At 36.7% G+C, this 22573-nt stretch overlaps 1 long non-coding RNA gene across 3 annotated transcripts in view; it reads left to right on the top strand.

The window, feature by feature from the left end:
* The first annotated feature begins 550 nt into the window (after positions 1–550).
* LOC145069414 (uncharacterized) overlaps positions 551–22573 on the top strand; it is a 47912-nt gene continuing 25889 nt past the window's right edge. The window contains exons 1-5 of one of the 3 annotated variants that reach the window (XR_013689488.1): positions 551–1779; positions 2108–2203; positions 2750–2873; positions 5678–6573; positions 6666–6907. This is a non-coding gene — a long non-coding RNA (uncharacterized LOC145069414). Of the gene's footprint in view, positions 1780–2107; positions 2204–2749; positions 2874–5677; positions 6574–6665; positions 6908–11208; positions 11906–22573 lie in introns of those variants that run through there. The other 2 variants (XR_013689489.1, XR_013689490.1) reach the window with 2 other exon arrangements.

The raw sequence follows: 22573 nt of genomic DNA, 5'->3' as shown, positions 1-22573 counted from the left end.
GGAAGTTTCCGAAGAAAATGAACAACCAAGAGTAGACGGACCTTTCATACTTCCATTCAAATGGAGGATTGAATAAGATGGGTCCCAACTTTGTTTTTATAATTTATATATAATAAAAACAAAAAAGAGTAATATATATATATATATATATATATATATATATATATATATATATATATATATATATATATATATAAAAGGGTAATACGGTCAATTTTGTATTGTAGGGACAAACCATAAAAAAAAAATTATCTCAAACCATAAGGACCATTTATGTAAATTATTCTAAAAATTATGTTTTCATTAGTTTGAACATTTTTTGCTTTTATTATGAATTTTATATTGAATCCTCTCCATATATATATATATATATATATATATATATATATATATATATATATATATATATATATATATATATATATATATATATATATATATATATATATATATATATATATATATATATATATATATATATAGTCCAAAGTTAGGAATAGTGAACTTGATGGTTTTTTTTGGTAGAAATGGTATTTTGGTTGGGGTGGGATTGCAAATTTGTGTTTTTTTATGGGTCATATTTTGTCATTTTGTATATTCTTGGTGGGTATGTTTGTCATTTTGTATATTCTTCTGTGATTGGTTGGATTTTTTTATAGTTTTTTTTTTTTTGGACACGTCTGACTTCTTTATAAGGGGTTTTTTCTTCAGCCGATTCGTGTTATCCTATCCATCTGTTACTGAACCTGTAATGTGTCCTGCACCTTTGCTACACCACCTCTAAGTTTCAATAGCATTGATCCATATTTGCTTATCGCTTCTAATCTCCTCATCTTTCTTCCCCCAACCATCCACAATATTTTCTCCTTTTAACGTCGGAGAGCCCCCAATCGCTCATCGGTGTCATTTTTTTACCCTTCTTTTTACTTGTTATCGGAGTGGTGTTTTTCACTTCTTGTCTTCTCTTTTTCTTGAAGCCTCTCCCACTATGAGTGGTGTCGCCTATCACTGTCGAATTCTTCTCTCTCTTCTTACGACGTCCTTGCACCTCCTCAGTCCAACCGATTCTCCTTCTGACGCCACCGTCCCACTGTTATCTACTACATTACACCGACTGATGCTTGATTCCTTTTTCTTCAAAGAACCCAACCGCTTCTTAGCCCAACGATTGATCGAGTTTCTTCCATCACCTTTGACTCATCCTACCAGATCCTTCCACATGTCGTCTCTTTGATTCATCAGATTTCGTTGGCCTCTTCTAGGTAATCCTTCGTCTATTTTGCTTTTCGTCATGATCTGCTTCTATCTCTCTTCTTCTCATGTGGTTCCTCTCAAATGCGACACACTTCTTTTTCCTTACCCTTCTATTTACATCTCTCTCTAAGAAACAACCGTAAGATTGTGTGATTTCTCTCTTATAGAATCTGTTGGTTAATGGGTTATATTTACAAAAGATACCCACATAAAATCGAATAGAATTTTCAAGTTTGGATTTTTCATTTTAGCTTCGCTTTGCTCTTCAGATGCCAACGGTGCACTCAAATTTCTAAATCATTTTTTATCTGATCGAAATTTTGGGGGAAGTGAATGCATAAAATCTTAACATTTTTTTTAGTTTATAAGTTTTCAAGAGTTTGTTCTGTGTACTCATATGTTAAAGAAAGGAACTTGCTTTCGGTTAATGAAGTCTTCTTTTGTTCATTTGTGAAATCCAACCAAAGAAGTGACAAAGACGGATATAGGATGAAGTGTAGTTCTAGAATCCACAACAAACAACAGGTGGAGACCCACTGCATTGCTCTTTTTCCTTTATGATGTAATCAAGTGTAAACGAGCTTTACTTCTGGGTTTGCTAAGTATCAGTTCTCCCCTCTTTGCTCTATATTATGTCTACTCCAGCTGTTTTTCTACTATGTATGTTAAACTCTATTGTTTATCTGTATTAATTTGGTTTTCTAGTGGTTTAGGCTTCATAAAGAATCTTGAATTCAGCCTCCACTCCTAAACATAATTTGGAGGACTCCCAATCAAGATCAATTATTGTTCATTTCAATTGGTACACCTGTTGATCTGATTTTAACATTTGACATTTATTTACATTTTGTAGCTACGGAAGAAGAAGTGAATGACAGAACGTCTGATTGGGGGTCAATGACACATGGTTGTCTCCAAAACACATGAATGTCGACCAAAGGCTTTTAAGGTGCAATACTTCTTTTAATTAGGCATCAAGTATGTAAGGGTGTTGAAAATTACATTTGTGTTGTGAAAATGGAGTGTTTTAACTTTTGGATGAAAATTAGATTGAATTTTGGATTATATGTATTAAGTCAGTATTGTGAAAATGGTATTGAAAATAGGAATATAATTAGAGAGATCTTTGTTGGATGAAACTTTTATAATTCGCTTGGGATTTTTTTATCTTTTTAGGGGATTAAGAAGAAAGGAAAAAGTTACAGATTACGATGATCGCATGTTTAATTAACTCACTGTTATGCAGAGACTTGCAAAGAATTTAAAACATAGAAAATTAAGATTATTCTCATGTTTCAATCCAAGTTATTAAATATGTCATTTGGTAAATGATGTGGATGATAGTTTTTTTGCTTCATGAAATTTAAGAATTTTAAGATCAATATTTTTATATTTTCTTTTTGAAAATTTTGTTGTGTGCATGTTATTTGGCTGTTAATTATCTTTCAAACTTTATAAATCATTAAATAGTTATAAAGAAAACAAGTATTTTCAGCGCTTCTTGAAGATGGATGCAAGATTGGGTTCCTCATATTCACTTTAGCATGGGCTTGCACTGCAAAATTACATCAAGAAAACATTAGTGGGGGATAGTTTGGGCACACTAGATAGGCTGAAAGGTAAGCTTCTTTTAAGTTTCTAGGACTTAAAAAAGTTTTATATTTTTTTGTAAAAAACCCTAATATACAATGTACTTTACTCTAATTCATCCTTTGAACACCTAAAGGTTAAAATGTAAAGAAAGACCATTATAATTCTACTATTCACAACCATATATTTTCTCAGTTCTTTACAGTTTGGTAGTGTAAAAGAATATGTTAGATGATGAAATTTGAAGTTACTTATTGAATCCTGAAATGAAGTTAGTTTATTAATAATGCTTTCTCTTACACATCCTTTTAAAGTACAATGTACTAATTAGAATAAACCTTTCAAAATACAATGCCCTAATTAGAATGTTGTATAAACTGTTAATATTTGTTTATGTTGTCATAGACTTACATGTTTCTAGTAAGTTACTATCAGATCCGTTTAAAAGTGTAGGGATTTTTTTGTACTTTTGTTGAACATGAACAAAGTGTAGGAAGAAAACTGACCAAAGAACAAACCACAATGGTAAAAGATAGTTGGCGGATGGTTTCCCTAGGGAGACAGGTGATTCTAGGTAACCTTTTTTGTGCTTTTATGAATTTTATAAATAACGAATGTTGGGGGACATAAAAACACCAGAGGACATATAATTGTTGGAATAATGTCTAAGGCTGCAACTATATTAGGCAAGTATTTGACCCGGTTGTGCATGGTTCTTTTGGGTTGCCTTCACCATAACAACTTGATAGGATGATTTATTAAGAGAGAGTAAATATTATTAATATATTATGGGAATAATATAAAGAATAATATATTGTTATTTGATTAATATAAGTCATGGAATTAATTGGAATTAATTTGGTGACTTAAAGAGATTTATTAAATAAGAGGGTATAAACTGTCAATTGTTTGATAGTTAAACTTTAGATTGTAAATCCATATAGATATACAAGGGATGGATTCTAGAAGTTAGGATAGCTTCAAAATCGTCCAAGGAGTTATCTATGGAATGGATTTGGATAGCCTTAAGAGAAGATTATCCAATTAGGGTTTAGGTTGTAACCCTTAAGGAGTCTACAAGTATAAATAGACCCCATGGCTAAGGGAAATCGGCACCTCACCTAATGTAAGAGAACCCTGGCCGATTTCCTCCCCTCTCCTCTCTCCTAAATCATCTTTCTTGCTATTGGTGTTTGTAAGCCATTAGAGGAGTGACAATTGTGACTCTAGAAGCTCTAAGACAACAAGATCAACAAGGAATTCAAAGGTATGGTTCTAGATCTGTTTCAATGTTGTTATTTAACCTAATTAATCATTAGAAGTCTTGGATTCAAAGCATTTTTAATTAGAAAGCCTAGATCCAAGCATTAGGGTTTTGCATGCGCACATAGGAAAGTTCTTATGGCTAAAACCCATCAGTGGTATCAGAGACTAACTTGGTTTTCATTAAATTGTTGCTTGATTAACTGAAACTAAACTGCAAAATTCGATTTTTGTGTTTCTGAGTCATGGACTCGGCGTGTTCCAAAGTGGACTCGGCGAGTCCAGGCATCAGGAATGGCTAGATTCGGGATTTTTTCATAATTATCTTATGGTAACTTACCTTAATCATATTAGATCAACTTAAATCCGATTTTTTGATATATATGACTATTATCTTGATCTAATTAAAGATATTTATCAACTAATAAAATATTTAATTTCCTTATATGATAATTAATTAATTATCTTAATTATTTTGGTAATTATCTTAAAAAGAAATCTTGAATAAAATCAAATATAGATAATTAGGATATTAATTGTTAATTGGAATTATTTGTTATTTGATCCTCCATGTTTTAAATGTTTAAAACTTGTCCTCAAGTTTTGAAATTCATATTTTGTGATTAAAAGTTTTAATTTAGACAACTTAAATTTCAAAACCTAGATTTTAAAAGGTTTAAAATACAACCCTACACTAATATGATATTACTAGAATAATATATATATATATATATATATATATATATATATATATATATATATATATATATATATATATATATATGTATAACTAAATGCTAGTCTTACCGTTAGTAGGCCTCATTTACGAAGCCAATCTATAAGGTGGGTATAAGGTTGCGGCCTATAAAATGGCGCTTAATGGGTGTACACTCACACCCACCGCTTGCTTGATTGGTGGAGGGTCGTTAGCCAAACGGGTAGGATAGGGCAACCTCATCCTCTCATTAAAAGTATAATAAGTAATACAAAGTAACTACACATATTTTAAAAATTTCCCAATCTTACTTACTTTAGGAAAAGTGAATTGATGCAATCCCATGAAATTACACTTTGCACCCTTGCTAAGATGTTAGTGGAGCGTGTGTCGTTTACCGGCACACTAATTGGTTCTAAGAAAAGGTGGCAAAGGGTGATTCATTGTTTATCATAGTTCGATGGAGCGTGTGTGGTTTACCGGCACATCGAATAGGTGATCGTTACAATGAAGGCACCATGTGAATTTGCATGGTAATTCACACCCGCTTTGTGATCCTCAGTATCCCAGTCACAAACAAGAGGGGCATATTGAGATTTAAACATGCCATTGAATAGTTCAATGAATCTCATCCGAACCTGGGAATTCTCAATACACTTAGGACTAATAGTTTAAGTTTTGTGATGGAGAATTAGTGAATCGTCATTCACTTACCTTCAATTTATTTGCATGTTAGATTACGGCATCCCTTTTCTAGTATGTAAATGTTATTGTTGGATCCTAGCCCTAATTCTTCTTATTAGGTGATAATTAGGGATTCTTATTCTAATCTATCTTTGTCCTTTCTATTTGTAGATGTCGAACGCAAACAACGCTGCTGCAAGTTCTTTCACGTTGATGAGCCTTTGCCAAAAGGTCACCTTCGATGGAACGAACTTTAGCGAATGGATAAGATACATTCGCACCATTGCTCGCTATGAGGATAAGGAGTATTTCCTCGATGAGAAGCTCGAGAAAATCAACCTCGAAATCGCTACTCCGGCTGAAATCACCGCTTTTGAAACTCATGAGCGAGATGCAACGAAGGTACATTGCATCATGATTGCCACCATGAACTCCGAATTCCAAAAGTCGTACGAGGACATGTACCCGTACGAGATGCACCAAGACTTATTGGAGAGATACCACCAAAACGCGAGACAAGAGTGTTATGAGATTTTCACCAACATGATTTCCGCTAAGATGGGTCATGGAGAATCTCTTACCGTGCACCTGCAAAAGATGCAAAGGTATGTCGACCGCCTTCGCAAGTTAAATGTTGACTTTAGGGAAGACTTGGCAATAGACATGGTGCTTCACTCTTTGCCTCCGATGTACAACCAATTTAGGATGACCTACCACATGAACAAAGAAGAGGTCACCCTAAGCAAACTCCAAGGTCTCTTGAGGGTCGCTGAGAGCAACTTCAAAGACAAGTCTGTTGCACCAACTCCCAATCTACCCGCTGCTCCTGTCTTGGCTATTGGTCAAGGAAAAGGGAAAGAAGAGGAAGGCTTCGTCTAAGAACTATCGCAAGGTTAAAGCCCGAGATGGTGCCTCTTCTAATGGGACCAAAGTTGATCCCGCTAAGCCCTGCCCTAACCCGAAGGAGGCAGAGTGCCACCACTGCCACAAGATAGGACATTGGAAGAGAAGCTGCCCAGAGTACCTGCAAGCCATCAAGGAAGGAAAGATCAAGCCATCTTTCGCAGGTATATACACAATTAAATCTAACGATTCTAATCATGCTATTTCTTGGGTTCTTGATACCGATTGTGGTTACCACATTTGTTCTAATGTGCAGGGACTAAGAAGAAGTAGGGATGTCGAGCAAGGAAGAATCAATCTAATCATGGGGAACAGAAGATCGTCGCCTGTGACCAAGATTGGAGTGTATTCTTTAGTGCTTAGCAATAATTTGTGTTTAGATTTGAACAATTGTTGCGATTCGCCAGAAATGGATAGAAACATCATTTCATTTCATGGTTTATATAGACAAGGTTTTAGATTTTCTTTTAATAATGAGAATGGTTCTATTTTGGCTTATCTAAATGGTGTCTTTTACTTTGAAGCTATACCATGTAATGGAATTTATGAAACTGTTATGATTGTTGATAACTTAGGAAATGATGTTTTGAATATAGATTCTTCCACTAGTATGGATAAAGCATCCTTGTGGCATTGTCGTCTTGGACATGTCAACAAGAAACGCATAGCCCAACTCCAAAAGGATGGAGTGTTGGAGTCATTCGACCTTAGGGAAGATGACACATGCGAGTCTTGTCTACTTGGAAAGATGACTAAGTCACCCTTCATGAGTACGTGTGAAAGGGGTGAGGGTCTATTGGACCTAATACATACCGATGTGTGTGGACCGTTTAGATCAACCACGAAGGATGGGAACCGCTTCTACGTGACCTTTACCGATGATTATAGTAGATATGGGTATATCTATTTAATCAAGAAAAAGTCAGAAACCTTTGAAAAGTTCAAGGAGTTTAAGAATGAAGTGGAGAATCAATTGGGCAGCAAAAATCAAGATGCTTCGATCCGATCGAGGAGGAGAGTACCTAAGTCTTGAATTCCACGATTATCTCAAGGAGTGTGGAATAGTTTCGCAATTGACGCCTCCTAGGACACCGCAATTGAATGGTGTGGCAGAAAGGCGTAATTGAACCTTATTGGATATGGTTCGCTCTATGATGAGTCGTGCTTCACTACCTATCTCTTTTTGGGGGTATGCCTTAGAGACCGCCGCCCATATCCTTAACCGAGTCCCTACTAAGAAGGTTGCCAAAACACCTCACGAGATGTGGAGAGGGAAAGCTCCCTCGTTGGCACATATCAAGGTTTGGGGTTGCGAGACTTTCGTAAGACGAGATACTCACGACAAGCTCGAACCTCGAAGTGAGCGATGTATTTTCATCGGCTACCCGCAGACATCCTTTGGATATCTCTTCTATAGACCGAAGGACAATGTTGTCTTTATTGCGAGGAGAGGAGTTTTCCGAGAACGAGAACTCATAAGCCAAGGAGACAGTGGGAGACAGATCGAACTTGAAGAGATTCAAGAGTCGATAGATGAAGGAACCTCTACCGCTGACACTCAACCCAAGGAGGAAACTCCGGTTGAACCGATTGACGAGTCCTTACCTCTTAGACGTTCCGATAGAGTTAGAGTTCATCCCCAGTTTTATGGTTTTCATATTACTACCGAAGGGGACACGTATATTAGTGATGGTACACTAATAAATCTCGATGAACCTAATAGCTATAAGGAAGCCATGGCAGGCCCGGAGTCTGCGAAATGGAAAGAGGCAATGGATAGTGAGATCCAATCCATGTATGACAACCAAGTTTGGAATTTGGTTGATTATGTGCCCGGACGTAAGACCGTTGGGTGCAAATGGATATTCAAGAAGAAGACCGACGTGGATGGAAAAGTACACACATATAAAGCGCGATTGGTTGCGAAGGGCTTTACTCAAACTCCCGGAGTTGACTATGATGAGACCTTCTCACCAGTTGCGAAGATAAAATCTATTAGAGTGATGCTAGCAATTGCCGCATTTCATGATTATGAGATTTGGCAAATGGATGTCAAGACCGTTTTCCTTAACGGAAAGTTGGCTGAGGATGTTTACATGGCTCAGCCAGAGGGGTTTGTGGATCCGAAGCATCCGAATATAGTGTGTAAGCTTGAGAAGTCCATTTATGGACTTAAGGAAGTGTCTCGCAGATGGAATCTTTGCTTCGATGAGAAAGTCAAAGAGTTTGGATTTGTACGAAGCGAAGATGAATCATGTGTATATGTCAAAGCCAGTGGGAGTATAGTAAGCTTCCTCGTTCTATATGTCGATGACATATTACTCATAGGAAACGACATCTCGACTCTGCAGGAGGTTAAATCCTGGCTCGGGAAGTGCTTCGCTATGAAGGACCTCGGAGAGGCTTCTTACATTTTGGGAATAAGGATAGTAAGAGAAAGAAGTAAGAGACTAATTGGACTTAGTCAGAATACTTACTTGGATAAGGTACTAAAATGTTTTAGTATGGAAAATTCGAAGAAGGGAGAATTACCGATACAAAGTAATGCCAAGTTGAGTAAGACTCAAAGTCCGAGTACCAAAGCTGAGATAGCAGAAATGAGCCGAGTACCATACGCTTCCGCAGTTGGCTTAATCAAGTACGTTATGACTTGTACTCGCCCTGATGTAGCCTTCGCTTTGAGCATGGTTAGCAGATATCAAGGGAACCCTGGCAGAGCACATTGGATTGCGGTGAAGAATATCCTTAAGTACCTTCGGAGGACGAAGGAATGGTTCTTAGTCCTCGGAGGGAGTGATGACTTGAAGGTGCGAGGGTATAGTGACGCCAGTTTTCAGACCGACAGGGACAACTACTGTGACAACCCTATATTTTCCAAAAGCATTGTAAACACTCGAAAGCTAAAAACAACGAAATTAACCTCGAAAATAAAGTGTTCAAGTATCTAAGTTGGGATGCATCAAATATTAGATATCATGCCAAGGTTTCCAAAAACATAAAGAACGCTCAAAACCGGATTATATTGAAGAAATTATAACCACTCGTATATTTACGACACGACGTAAAAACATTATTTGACATAAAAAGAAAAATCTCAATAAAATACATTTTAGCCTTAAATATCTAAACAAAAGTTGTAGATCTCGTTGAAAGGTGAGCGTGCATAAAAAGATCGCCCAAATTGGACCTCGTATGAAGAAGTTACGGATTTTCAAAGTTTCGTAACAATAGTAGAGGGCTAAAAACTCAGATTGAAGATCGAGTGTTATTTAGCTATCGCCACCTAAACGGAAGTTGAAGATCTCCTCAGTGGTAATAAAACAATAAAAAGACAAACGAAAACCGACGTCGAATAAAGAACCTATGAATTTTTAACGAACTTTAGAAGGCCCAGCCTATTAAAAATATATCATTAAAAATAAAGTCAAAACTAGCCGACGGAGTCTAAATGAAAGTTGTAGAACATAATCTCACCTATGCGTGGATATAAAGAACACGAAAAATGGAGCTCGTACGCGAAAGTTACGGAATTTAGAAGAGGACAGGTCGGGTTACGCCCCGCGTTCTCTGGGAGTACGCCCCGCGTACTAGACCCAGAGTTGAGTCCCATCGGCCCGCCCAAGCTACGCTTAGCTAGCCAGGAGTCGTAAGCCATGACGCCATATTACGCCCAGCGTAACGACGTACGCGCCGCGTACGTGAGTACGCCCAGCGTACTCCAAAATTACGCCCCGCGTACCCACTCTTCCAGCACTATAAATAGATGGCATGAGCTTCGAGTTTTGGCATACCTTCACAATTCCTCAGCCATTCTCCCAGCTCCAGAGACCATTTTCTTACCTTGGTTTCTGCACTCGAGCCCCCGACGAAGGATCTACGCTGCAGAGATTCCCGAGAACCCGAAGACGCAACTTTCCGCGGTCGGAACTCTGCTCAACTCTAGCCCCTCTCTTCAAACTTAACGAGTGAGTTCATACCCCTAATTTTCAATTCTTTTCACGTTTTAGGGGGGGGGGGGGGGGAATACAAGTGCATTACAAATCAAAATATCATTTTTATAATATCGTTCTTATAGGGTTTTGATACAAAAATAACTTTATGTTTAAAAGGGCTATTATATCACCAAGTTGTTATTACCAAATGGGAACATACTTTTGAGAAACTATAATGAGTGTAGTATTCAAGTGATTCATACATTTTACATATACATCTCGACAAATGAAATGCTTTCAAAAGAAGTAAAGTCTTTATTATCGTAAATCTGTTTATACCAAGTAATGTGAGACAGCTTCACGTACGTTCGAGTATGCATTATTAAGTCCTGTATTATATACCATAATCCCTTGTAGGGGGAGCGTGATACTTGTGTATAGATCTATATGGCATTGACAATCCCACACCTAAGCTGTTAGCTACAGCTAGGCTGGCAGGCCTGGGGTGACAAACGTCATAACAGTTCCAACGCCTGAAGAACGTTGTTACAGGCCATCAGTGTCAATAGCATGGTTATAAAACTCACATAAAAGTATAATAACAAGTTTGATTTACGAGATTCATATATGCATTTCAGTTTTCCATTTTATCGTTAATACAAAGTTCGTTATTATTATTCAAGTATGGAAAACACAAACACACTCCAACACAGGAAACTTTTCAAATCATTTATAGAAAATATTGGATTTTCTGATAACCTCGTTCATCGATTTACTATAAAAAAGGACATACTTTTCAATGCAAAACACTTATGAACTCACCAACTTAATTGTTGACACTTTTTCGAAACCACTTGTATTTCTCAGGGAATCAGTAATACAGGTAACCACCAGCTTTTGGAATAGGGAACACTAAGGATGTTTTATTATTGAACATTTATCATCTCATTGTAATATTCTTTTGCTAATATGTATAACGCAACAACATACGTTTTCATTATATATGTGATGGTTGTGTTACTTTCTTTACAATATTCAATGGTTGTGATACTACGTGAAGTCATCCACCCCCGAATGTTTCCGCCATACTGGTTTGGGGGTGTGACAACTACTGTTCGCAGTCGGGCTGGGTCTTTACCCTAAATGGAGGAGCAGTGACATGGAAGAGTTCCAAGCAGGAAACTGTAGCTGATTCAACGTGTGAATCAGAATACATTGCAGCGAGCGAAGCGTCGAAGGAGGCAATATGGCTGAAGAACTTCATCGGTGATCTTAGAGTTGTACCTGCCATAAATGAGCCCATGGAGATTTTCTGTGATAACGAAGGAGCGGTTGCCTTGACCAAGGAACCAAGGGATCATGGTAGATCAAGACATATCGACAGAAAATATCACTTCATTAGACATCGTGTAGAAGAAGGACAACTCGTAGTGAAGAGGATATCATCGGAAGATAACCCAACAGATCCGCTTACAAAGGGACTGAGTAGGGTTAAGCACTTGCAGCATGCTAGGAGTATTGGGCTGAAGGATGATATTAACATAGATTAGATAGTGTTAGAAACGTGTAATAGATAAATGTAATTAACATTTGATGATTAAATAAAGGAGTTTTATTTATCAGTAATGTTACTATCTTATGTTGATTGTTTAGCTATTGTTTCACTTTGCATGTTTTGACTTCCAGAATAATTGAAATTATTAGGAATAATAGAATTGTTCAAAGTGTCCGCAATCGTTCATATGTTGGAAGTAGATATGAATGAAGATTGTCATGAATTGGTGTGTAGATTGTCTAAATAGTGTTAGACATAGCAAAGGGTTGCTGCAACGTTCATGAGTGCTTATGAACTAGTTTTGAGCATTGGAACAAACCCGCGCTTGCTGGAATCACCTTATGGAATATGATATAAAAGGGTGATCGCAAGACGATAATATCATATAGTCTTAAAACCTAGATATATGGTTTGTTATTTGTTAATTGATTGTACATTGATAATGCGAAAACGCATCAGTAACTCGGTGTTATAAAACGCATTGTTGTGTATAGTTGGTTAATGAATAAGTAAATGCATATAAGTCGAAGTTTATCTATAACTTTTATCTAAGTAGGTAAAAGCGATATCTCGGCCGCTCGATGATTTGATTTGACTTATGTGCCGGGCCCGGTTAGAACTGAATTGATGTGTTCGATTAAGTTCTATGTCAAATAAATCAGGGATCGAGAAACCTAAATGCTTGACTAACCGTTCCATAGGATTGTCAGCATGGTATCTAGTAGAGGACTGTACGATCCCTTATCTGAAGGACAAGATTGATTAGATCAGAGTTTGACAGCGTCTTTGAGAGTTACGATTGCAAACTGAATTGTACTTGTGCATATAGTTACTAGACTTATCCAAGTGGGAGACTGTTGGAATAGTGTCTAAGGCTGGAACTATATTAGGCAAGTATTTGACCCGGTTGTGCATGGTCCTTTTGGGTTGCCTTCACCATAGCAACTTGATAGGATGATTTATTAAGAGAGAGTAAATATTATTAATATATTATGGGAATAATATAAAGAATAATATATTGTTATTTGATTAATATAAGTCATGGAATTAATTGGAATTAATTTGGTAACTTAAAGAGATTAATTAAATAAGAGGGTATAAACTGTCAATTGTTTGATAGTTAAGCTTTAGACTGTAAATCCATATAGATATACAAGGGACGGATTCTAGAAGTTAGGATAGCTTCAAAATCGTCCAAGGAGTTATCTATGGAATGGATTTGGATAGCCTTAAGAGAAGATTATCCAATTAGGGTTTAGGTTGTAACCCTTAAGGAGTCTACAAGTATAAATAGACCCCATGGCTAAGGGAAATCGGCACCTCACCTAAAGTAAGAGAACCCTGGCCGATTTCCTCCCCTCTCCTCTCTCCTAAATCATCTTTCTTGCTATTGGTGTGTGTAAGCCATTAGAGGAGTGCCAATTGTGACTCTAGAAGCTCCAAGACAACAAGATCAACAAGGAATTCAAAGGTATGGTTCTAGATCTGTTTCAATGTTGTTATTTAACCTAATTAAGCATTAGAAGTCTTGGATCCAAAGCATGTTTAATTAGAAAGCCTAGATCCAAGAATTAGGGTTTTGCATGCGCACATAGGAAAGTTCTTATGGCTAAAACCCATCAATAACATCACCCACAAAAAGAGAAAGATAAGAACTTATACCATCTTCGACACCCTACAACATCAACATATACACAATAACACACCAGGGACAAAATTGTCTACCTATGAACAAAACGTTGTAGACTAGACAAAAAATTGCACCAATGAGACTACCCATTGTCTGAATTCGATCTGTACAAGCAGGAGTAAAAATGAAACCCACAAAAACTGATAACAAAGCATAACAATCCCAGAAAACAATCAGGGGTAATTTTGTCAAAATACAACATGCACCAATCTTCTGACCTTCAGACCTACAAACAAGCAAATATTTAATTGTTAATCAAATAAATGAGATCCTTTGAGATTTTAGGGGTAAATATGTCAATTTTTGAAGTTCCATATGTTTTATGCAGACGAGGAAATCATACCCGAAGCTGAAATTTTAGAAAAAACTACACATGTAAAAAACTATCATCATACATAAATTCATTTAAGGTATATGTGATAACCCGAAATTTTCTATCCTGTTTAGTCAAGAACTTCCTTGAAAGTCAAACCGCCTATGTTGTAGTTCGAGATCGAAACTGGACCTGAGAGAGACTAGACTTCTAGTAACAGTAGTTGCGCCTTCAGTTGAGGAGAGCTGTTCACAAGTAGTGGTTATGAGCTCTTTCTTATTCCGGTTCAGAAGAGGTAATTCCTTCAGTTGCACTAGTGGATTGAATAACCTTTTTTTTAGTGCCAACAAAGTGCATGTGTTGTTGGTTAATGTTAAGAAAAAGATGAATTTCGATAGGCTGAAGGACTGAGACTAGAAGTAGGACAAAGGTCTTAAAAGAGAAATGAAATGCATTTTATTTGAGAGAGCTATGCTTAGGTCAGTTCCTTCAGTCCACTTTTTAGGTAAGCCAAAAGTTCACTTTAGGTAAGTACTTTACAACCATAGGGCTTAGATAGGCCCTGAATTCTTATTATATTAGTAAGATAGGTTGCTTGAGTGCATTTTTACCCTTTCTATTAGTAAGGTTGTCGTATCGATCAAGGCTAAACTTGAGTTTGATTGCAGGGCGCGCGTTAGCGCTTTACTAATAAGATAGAAGGGGCTTTTCTTCTTTAGTAAAGTCTCGCTTTCCTTCTTTCCAAGGGTGCTCAAGGAGTCTATCAAGGCATAAATCGATATATGAAGCTGGGAACTTACCAATCATAACAAATAGCCTTAGGTTGCTTATTTCCTGAGAGTTTCAGTTTTTGTTCGGTTAGGCTATCTGCGGGAGGCAACTCTTCTAATAGTAATAGACACCGATGCTATTTTTCTACTACTATTAGATAATATTAGATTGACAAAATTCCTTGTTTACACGTGGCTAGGTCGCTGATTGAGAAGAACTACCGCTGAGATGTCTCAGATAGAGAGAGTGGGTTGGTCCCCGTATTTCGTGTTTAAGATGCCTTAGGACTAGTAATGAAGCACAAAGCTAAAAAGGAAGTGGGAAAGCGCCCGACTGCGAAGCTGACAAAATTTTTTCAATCTACGAGTACGAGTAGCAAAGGGGGTACCCCAGGGGAATGTGAAATGTGGAATGAATCAGGAAGTCGCCCATTTGTTAAAATTCCTTCTCCTCTCTTTCAGATTTTAGATCCTTGTCTTTGATTTCTGCCAAAAGATCTTTATTGTATATCCAATCTTGCTAGGAGAAAGTCACTGTCATCGCTCTCTCCTTGAATCGCTCGGAAATCGTACCTAGTCCCTTGTCCATAACCTAGCCCGAAGCTCTCAAGCGACTGATTTCACACAAGTAATAGGACCTTCTTGTATAGTGGAGTTAGAATAGGCTCTAGAATAGTCGAATTAATGGCCAGTCTCGCTCTCCACCCTGCTGCTAGATGGGATAAGGCTTTTCACATGCTTGAGATAAGACAGATCTTTTTTAGGCATTAAAGAGGCCGAGAGAAAAGTCTCATTTTTACTTAGATGAGAAGCAACTTTAGAAATTCATGCTCAAGTCTGTCACTTAGAAGATAGGATGGTATTGACCCGGACAAGGGGGCAAGATCCGCTGGCTTAGGGCCCCTTTAGTAGGGAGCAGAATCGGTAGGTTCCTTTCCGCCCATCGATTCAATAAGATCAGTTCAATCAGTAAAGGTCGAATTGAAATCTATTATTATCATAGACAAAACAAGGGAAGATGCCCCCAATAGAAGGAAATTTTTTAATGTACCAGAGAATAGGCAGGTTTAGAGTTAGAGGAATATTAAGAATTGGAATATCAGTCAGAAATTGAATAAGAGAAGCCAAGACAGGTTATAGTATCGTAGAATCAGTAATCATCTAGCGGGGACGGTTTCACTTATAGGTCACGGGTCTAGCCCATCTTTATTCGCCTATCCTCTTCCTAGATCGAAGCTTTCCTTGGCTTCGAAGCCTATCTCCACCATGACCTCTTTCTCCTAGCTCTAGCTGTCGAAATAAACCGCCTTTCCCTCTGTCCTAGTCAATTCATTCTTTCTTGGCCTCTTCGTCTGTAGGGGTCTGGAATCTAACCCTCAAACCTTTCACTCCTGCTAACTTTTAGCACAGTTTAGTGTGATACTCGTTGATGTACTTGGTTGTTACTTTGATTGGAGTTAGAGATAACCATCCCGCTAAAATTTGCATTGTTAGCGTTTAGGTGAGTCATGATAGCCGAGACTGCAGCTTGAATGGTAGCTGCATCAATCTGAAGAGTTGGTGTTTCGTTGATGGGTTGATTACTTTTCTTCAACGTCATGATTCTGTTACACGATAAGAAAATGTGTGCGTGAGCGATTATGGTTGAACCTAGATGTATTCTGATCATTCATGTACTGAGTAGAAGTAAGTTCTCGAGGGTTTGACCTACATCCCTATGATGTAGTCCTAGTAAAGGGTAGAAGTAAGTTCATAGAATGGTTACAAGATGATTGCTATCCAACCTTCGACAAGAATTGGAAGTGATCCCTGAGTTAAATTACCATAGCCCAATAACTTGACTAGAGTGAGTTGCAGATAGACTCCAACGATAGTATGATGAAAGTATTTGAACAAAGAGTGACACAGGAATTAGCCAACTGTCAACATCATTGTTATTTGTGATGTAATAAGTTTGGAAAAATTGACCTTGTGGTAGGTCTTACATCATACTCGGAGTAGAAAAATTTTGACAGCAAAAACGCCTAACTAAAAGTACATACAGTACTGGAGTAGTTACATAGAAAAGTGCTACATAGGACATAGAAAGGAAAACGATTCCTTTTAACAAGGAAGGAAAGCTAAAGCATCTCTTATTGGTGATGGTCATCCCTCTGATGAACCCTTAGTTCAGCCAGTTGCCGCTCCATATCAGGCATGTGTCTTTTATACACCCTCTGGCGTACTCGGAGCTTTATTACTTCGGCTCGTGTTTCAGCTAGTTCTTGCAGCAGGGTCTCATGGTCTCTCTCAGATCTCTCACGAGCATTTTCAAGGCGATTGGTGCGGAGGGTATGCATTCCTGCATTGGCATCAACTTCTATGATACGATGGAGTGTCGTCCTGCCCTGAATTTCGTTTCGGGCAACTCTACGGACTAGGATTGGTAGAACTCTGTCTGCTGAGCCCCCTTCACTTAAGTTGTAGAATCTTTGGTCTTCATTAAACGGCATAGGTTGATCTTGCTCTTCGCTCCATGTTTCCAAGCATTCTACCCAAGGAGGCGTAGGGCCATGAAAAGTCGGACGAGGGTTAGGAATTGGAATGGGAGCTACTGGGGGTAGGTTCTCAACCTCGGGTTCAGAGTTAGCACCATCCGAAAAGCCTTCAGCATGGTGATCATCCACAGGGATTGGATGATCATCTTTGGGCTCTTCTACAAACCATCCATCATTGCCTTCGTTCGAAAGGTACGGGTTGCAGTGGGGATGGAGTCCAGCAATGTTATCTAGGCGAGAATTTGGGGTAAGGAAATAAATATTAGACGAACAAACTGGATAATTATTAGATAATCTTCATTAGTTACATCACTATTTGTAAAGTGCATACCAGTTATATGTAATCAAAACAGAATAGGCCTTCGAATAAGTGACCTTAAGTCCAAATTCACAAGGAGCAGGGGTAAAGAAAAAATTCACGAATTCTAAGTCTATGTCATCCTAGTTACATATAACCTTATTTTATCCACTTAGCAACTATTGACCTACTAATGAAGATCTTTTTAGTTCTCAACTAAGTAATTAAAGTAATACAAAATACTCCTAATGTCTTCATTGTGGTAGTGTTGGTAAGTTTTTAGACTTGTTGTCATATCACAACCATTCTTGGGCATATGCTAATCACTCCTCGGTCCAACATAGTTGATCAGGTTATGCCACTCCTGGGACTGACCATCCATCCCCGAGCTTACTTGTGATATTCAACAATCGTAATACTTTTGTTCTTGTCATTGTGACATTGATTTTAGTATGAATGCAGGCATGTATACTTAGTTAAATATTTTATTATTTAAAAGTATAAACTCTTGGTCAGAGTGTTTTATTCCCATTGTATTCATAGTTAGTATATATTTTATGGGTTGATATACTCAATTCACTATAAACAAAGCTCTGATACCAATCTATCACACCCCAAAATCGAGAACGGCGGAAACGTTCTGGGGCAGAGGACGTCATTTAAAGTATCACAACAATGCAAAGTAGTAAACAAAAAACAACATCATCCATTGTATTAATAGTATAATTTTAAATACAAGTGTGTTTTTTTATAGAATAAAACAACATAATGAATAATCATGATAAAAGACAAGTCTTGACTGCTCCGTCTTCACAAAACCTGGTCGTCGTACCTGTCTACTGATGACCTGAGAATACAAATTATTTTGAAAGAGTTTATCAGCTAAAAGCTGGTGACTTCATAAGTATGTTAGTGTCATTGATTTGTAAAAACTTGTAATGAAAGACCTGTTATAGTTTGAGAAAAAAGATGTGTATAAGTATGAAAAACCCTAGAAAATCTCATATTTCCTACTAGTATAAAAAGTAGTCTTCTATCAAGACCCGACTGTTGTGTAAGTATGCATCATTGTAAAAATGACGGTTTTTCCCTTGTATAACTATTATTATAAAAATATAGTATACCACTTCGTTTATGTGAATGTGTAAAAAAATAAAGGTAATAAGGAAAATAATATATTTATATCAAAATATAACGTACCTCATCGTTTATGTGAATGTGTCACAAAGTAAAGGTAATAAGGAAAATTGTATAATCCTTATGAACGTATCTATTTTTATAGGATAAATACGGCATGGTAACTCACCGAACAGTACAACCGAGAACATCCGTAGATGAACACACCTTCTGTTGCGAGCAACCAAGTGTAGGATGGTCAGTCCCGTATCGTATGTAATAGTATCAATGTAATAGTATCTATGAAACAGTATCTATGTAATAGTATCTCTGTGTGCAGTATGTATTAGTGTCTCATCCTATAGTATGTATTAGTGTCTCTTCCTGCGATATGTATTAGCGTAGTGTATGTATTAGTGCATTGTATGTATTAGTGTAGTGTATGTATTAGTGTAGTGTATTTATTAGTGTAGTGTATGTATTAGTGTAATGTATGTATTGTTTATAGTATGCATTGACTCATGTATGAACTAACTCTTAGTGTGATTTATTATACTAGGAATAGAAATTAGCATTCCTAACTATACCTATTATAGTTACTAGTAATATACGTGTATAACTGAAAGTAAGCCTTTTCTACTCAAAGGTACTGAATTGACTGATAGATCTTTTATTTCTATATATGTATACATAATATATAACTAATATTTAGACGACATTCGAACGAATAACCGATACCCTAAGGCCACATCCAAACAAGGAAAAGGAATTAAAGCGAGCTAGCAGTCCTAAGTCCTTTAAACATTTCTTATATATCTATACATATATAGGAATGCATTGACAATATAAAAGTTTAAAAGAAGTTTTGTAAAACATTTGAACTGTTTAATAATAAGAATTGATGACTTGATGTCAAACCCTAAAACGGTTTAAAAGCAGTTTAATTGATATAAACAGTTTAGAGTATAAGAAATCTTTTGTCTAAAACACAGTTTGAAATACATGAAAACCATTGTTTGAAACACAGTTGTAACAGAGTTTGAAAAGAAACATACAGTATGTAAAACAGTTTGATAAAGAGTTTAACATCTGAAAACATTTGAGAAAGTCATTTGAAGTAATATGTTTGGTAAAACAGCTAAAAGTGTAGTAAAATCCATTTGTGTACTAGTTATTAATCACATGTAATTGATATAATAACTAGTATGATTCAACTTGTATCCCCCCCTCATAAAAGCATTTAAAAACATTTAAAATGTTAATTAAGGTGGTATGAACTCACATGTAGTGAGTGGATTGTACGGAAGTGTCGGACAAGTGCTAGGTGTCAAGTGAAGACTTGAACAGACACAATGATCCTAATAACATATAAAGACATATATGTATACAATTAAGGATTATAACACTAATTAGACAAGTATAAACACCCTAATGTGTGGAAAACACTTTGGTCAAAGTGTTAGGAGGCCATTGGGTTGTAACAAAGGAGTGTGAAGCATTGCTATTGAGTTTATGGCCCAAGGACCACACTTAATGGAGTTTACGACCCATGGGAGTTTACCCCTGGCCGTAAACTCTCTAAAGGGTCTTATTTAGAGGCCTAAAGGTATGATTTCTTAAGTGGTTAAGTGTTCCAAGGTTAGACAAGACGCTATGTGAGTTTAAGGTCCAAGAATTGACCTTAACATGAGTTTACGGCCTGGGACCATTTCTGCATGAGTTTACGGCCGTAAACTCATGGTATGATGCACTAACTTGAAGTTTAATGTCCCTAGTTCTTGCTAGAGGGTTCTAATCCAAGTTCTAAGGATAAGGAAGGATATTAGGGCAACTTTGCACCATAAAAGGGACTTTATGGCCTGAGAATACAATTTATTTGAAAGAGTTTATCAGCAATTAAGTTGGTGAGTTCATAAGATTTTAGTGATGTGTGTAAGTTGTAGAATGTTGTTGAAAAATGTAGTTGAAATGTAGTAAGTTATAAGTTTTGATTTTAGAAAAGTTTACCTATTCCCCTAGCTATGATTATATAACTGTTCAGGTTTGATGACAGTGTTCAACCTTTAAATACTTTAGTTCTGTTCTCCTCGTGATACTTGTTCTAGTATATACATGTATAAGCAAGTAGGTATATTTTTATAACTTATCGTTATACTCTTAAAATATATCATTATCTATAGCACTTAAGCCCCATTGCATTTATCGTTGTATATCTTTTATCGGTTGATATACTTAGTTTACTATAAACAATGCTCTGATACCAATCTATCACACCCTAAAACCGGAACGACGGAAACTTTCGGCGGTGGAGGACGTCATGTTTAGTATCACAAGACATGTATCATAGTAAGCAAGTAATGAACAACCACTTCATTAGAAAGAAAGTGTTTACAAGGTATGTGTTCACAAAACATAGAGTACATAAGCAAATAACAAAACAAAACTTGAAGCTAAACTATTCCATCTTCTGAATTCCCAGAGTGAGTACCTGTCTACTAGTTTCCTGAGAATGCAAGTTATTTGAAAGAGTTTATCAGCAATTAAGCTGGTGAGTTCATAAGATTTTAGTGATGTATGTAAGTTGTAGAATGTTGTTGAAAAATGTAGTTGAAATGTAGTGAGTTATAAGTTCTGATTTTAGAAAAGTTTGCATGTTCCCCTAGAAAATCCTATATTTCCTATTTTGATGAAAGATACATAAAAATGATTCTACAATCCCTTCTATGAGTACTAAGTAGATACTGATGGGTTTTGGACCTAAGAACTTTCCCTATGTGCACATACAACCCTATAGCTTGGATCTAGGTTTCACTAATTGAACATGCAACAAATCCAAGACTTTCATGGCTAGATCTAATGTAAACAAACACTTAAATCATATGATAACAGATCTAGAATGTTACCTTGAGTTACTTGCTTGAATACCTTCTTCTTCTTGGAGCTTAGAGTCACAAATGTCACTCCTCTAATGGCTTACAAACACCAACTAGCAAGAAGATGATTTGAGAGAGATGAAGAAGAGGGAAATTGGCTCTAGGGTTTCTCCAATCACAAGGATGGCCGATTTCCTCAACCCTATGGGTCTATTTATACTGTGAGCTCTTAGGGTTTCATCCTTAAACTCTAATTGGATAACTTAGCCTCAAAGCAATCCAAATCCCTTCCTGGATAAGCCCTTGGACGATTTCTAGGTGATCCATATCCCTAAAATCGTCCAACCCTATATCCATAAGGATTATCAGCTCAAAATACAACTTTCACACATTTGACAGTTTATACCCCTTTATTCAATTAATCTCTTTAAGTCACCAAATTAATTCCTAATTAATTTATGACTTATATTAATCAAATAATATTATTATTCCTTTAACATATTATTCTTATAATATATTAATAATAATATCTCTTCTCTCTAAATCACCCTATCAAGTTGCTATGGTGAAGGCAACCCAAAAGGACCATGCACAACTGGGTCGAGTACTTACTGAATATAGTTACATCCTTAGACACTAATCCAACAGTCTCCCACTTGGATAAGTCTAGTAACTATAAATGCAAACACAATCCAATTAGCAATCGTAGCTCTCAAAGATGCTGTCAACTCTGATCTTATCAGTAACCTGTCCTTTAGATAAGGGATCGTATAGTCCTCTGTTTTGATATCGTGTAGACGATTTCATAAGACATTGTCATACTCATTGTCCATCAACTATTTTCTCTATCTCAGATTTATTTGACATAGAACTTAATTGAACACATCAATTCAGTCCTGACCGGGCTCGGCACATAAGTCAAATCAAATCATCGAGCGGTCGTGATATCGCTTTTACCCTCTTAGAATAAAAGTAATAGATAAACTTCGACTTATATGCATTTACTTATCGACTAACAAACTATACACAACAATGCGTTTTATGACATCAATTTACTGATGTGGTTTCGCATTATCAATG

The sequence above is a fragment of the Lactuca serriola genome, chromosome 8 (genome assembly GCF_051521515.1).
Source record: "Lactuca serriola cultivar US96UC23 chromosome 8, Lser_US96UC23_V15, whole genome shotgun sequence".
NCBI lineage: Eukaryota > Viridiplantae > Streptophyta > Magnoliopsida > Asterales > Asteraceae > Lactuca > Lactuca serriola.
Note: the sequence above shows the minus strand (reverse complement) of the source record. Positions and strands in the feature narration are given on the sequence as shown.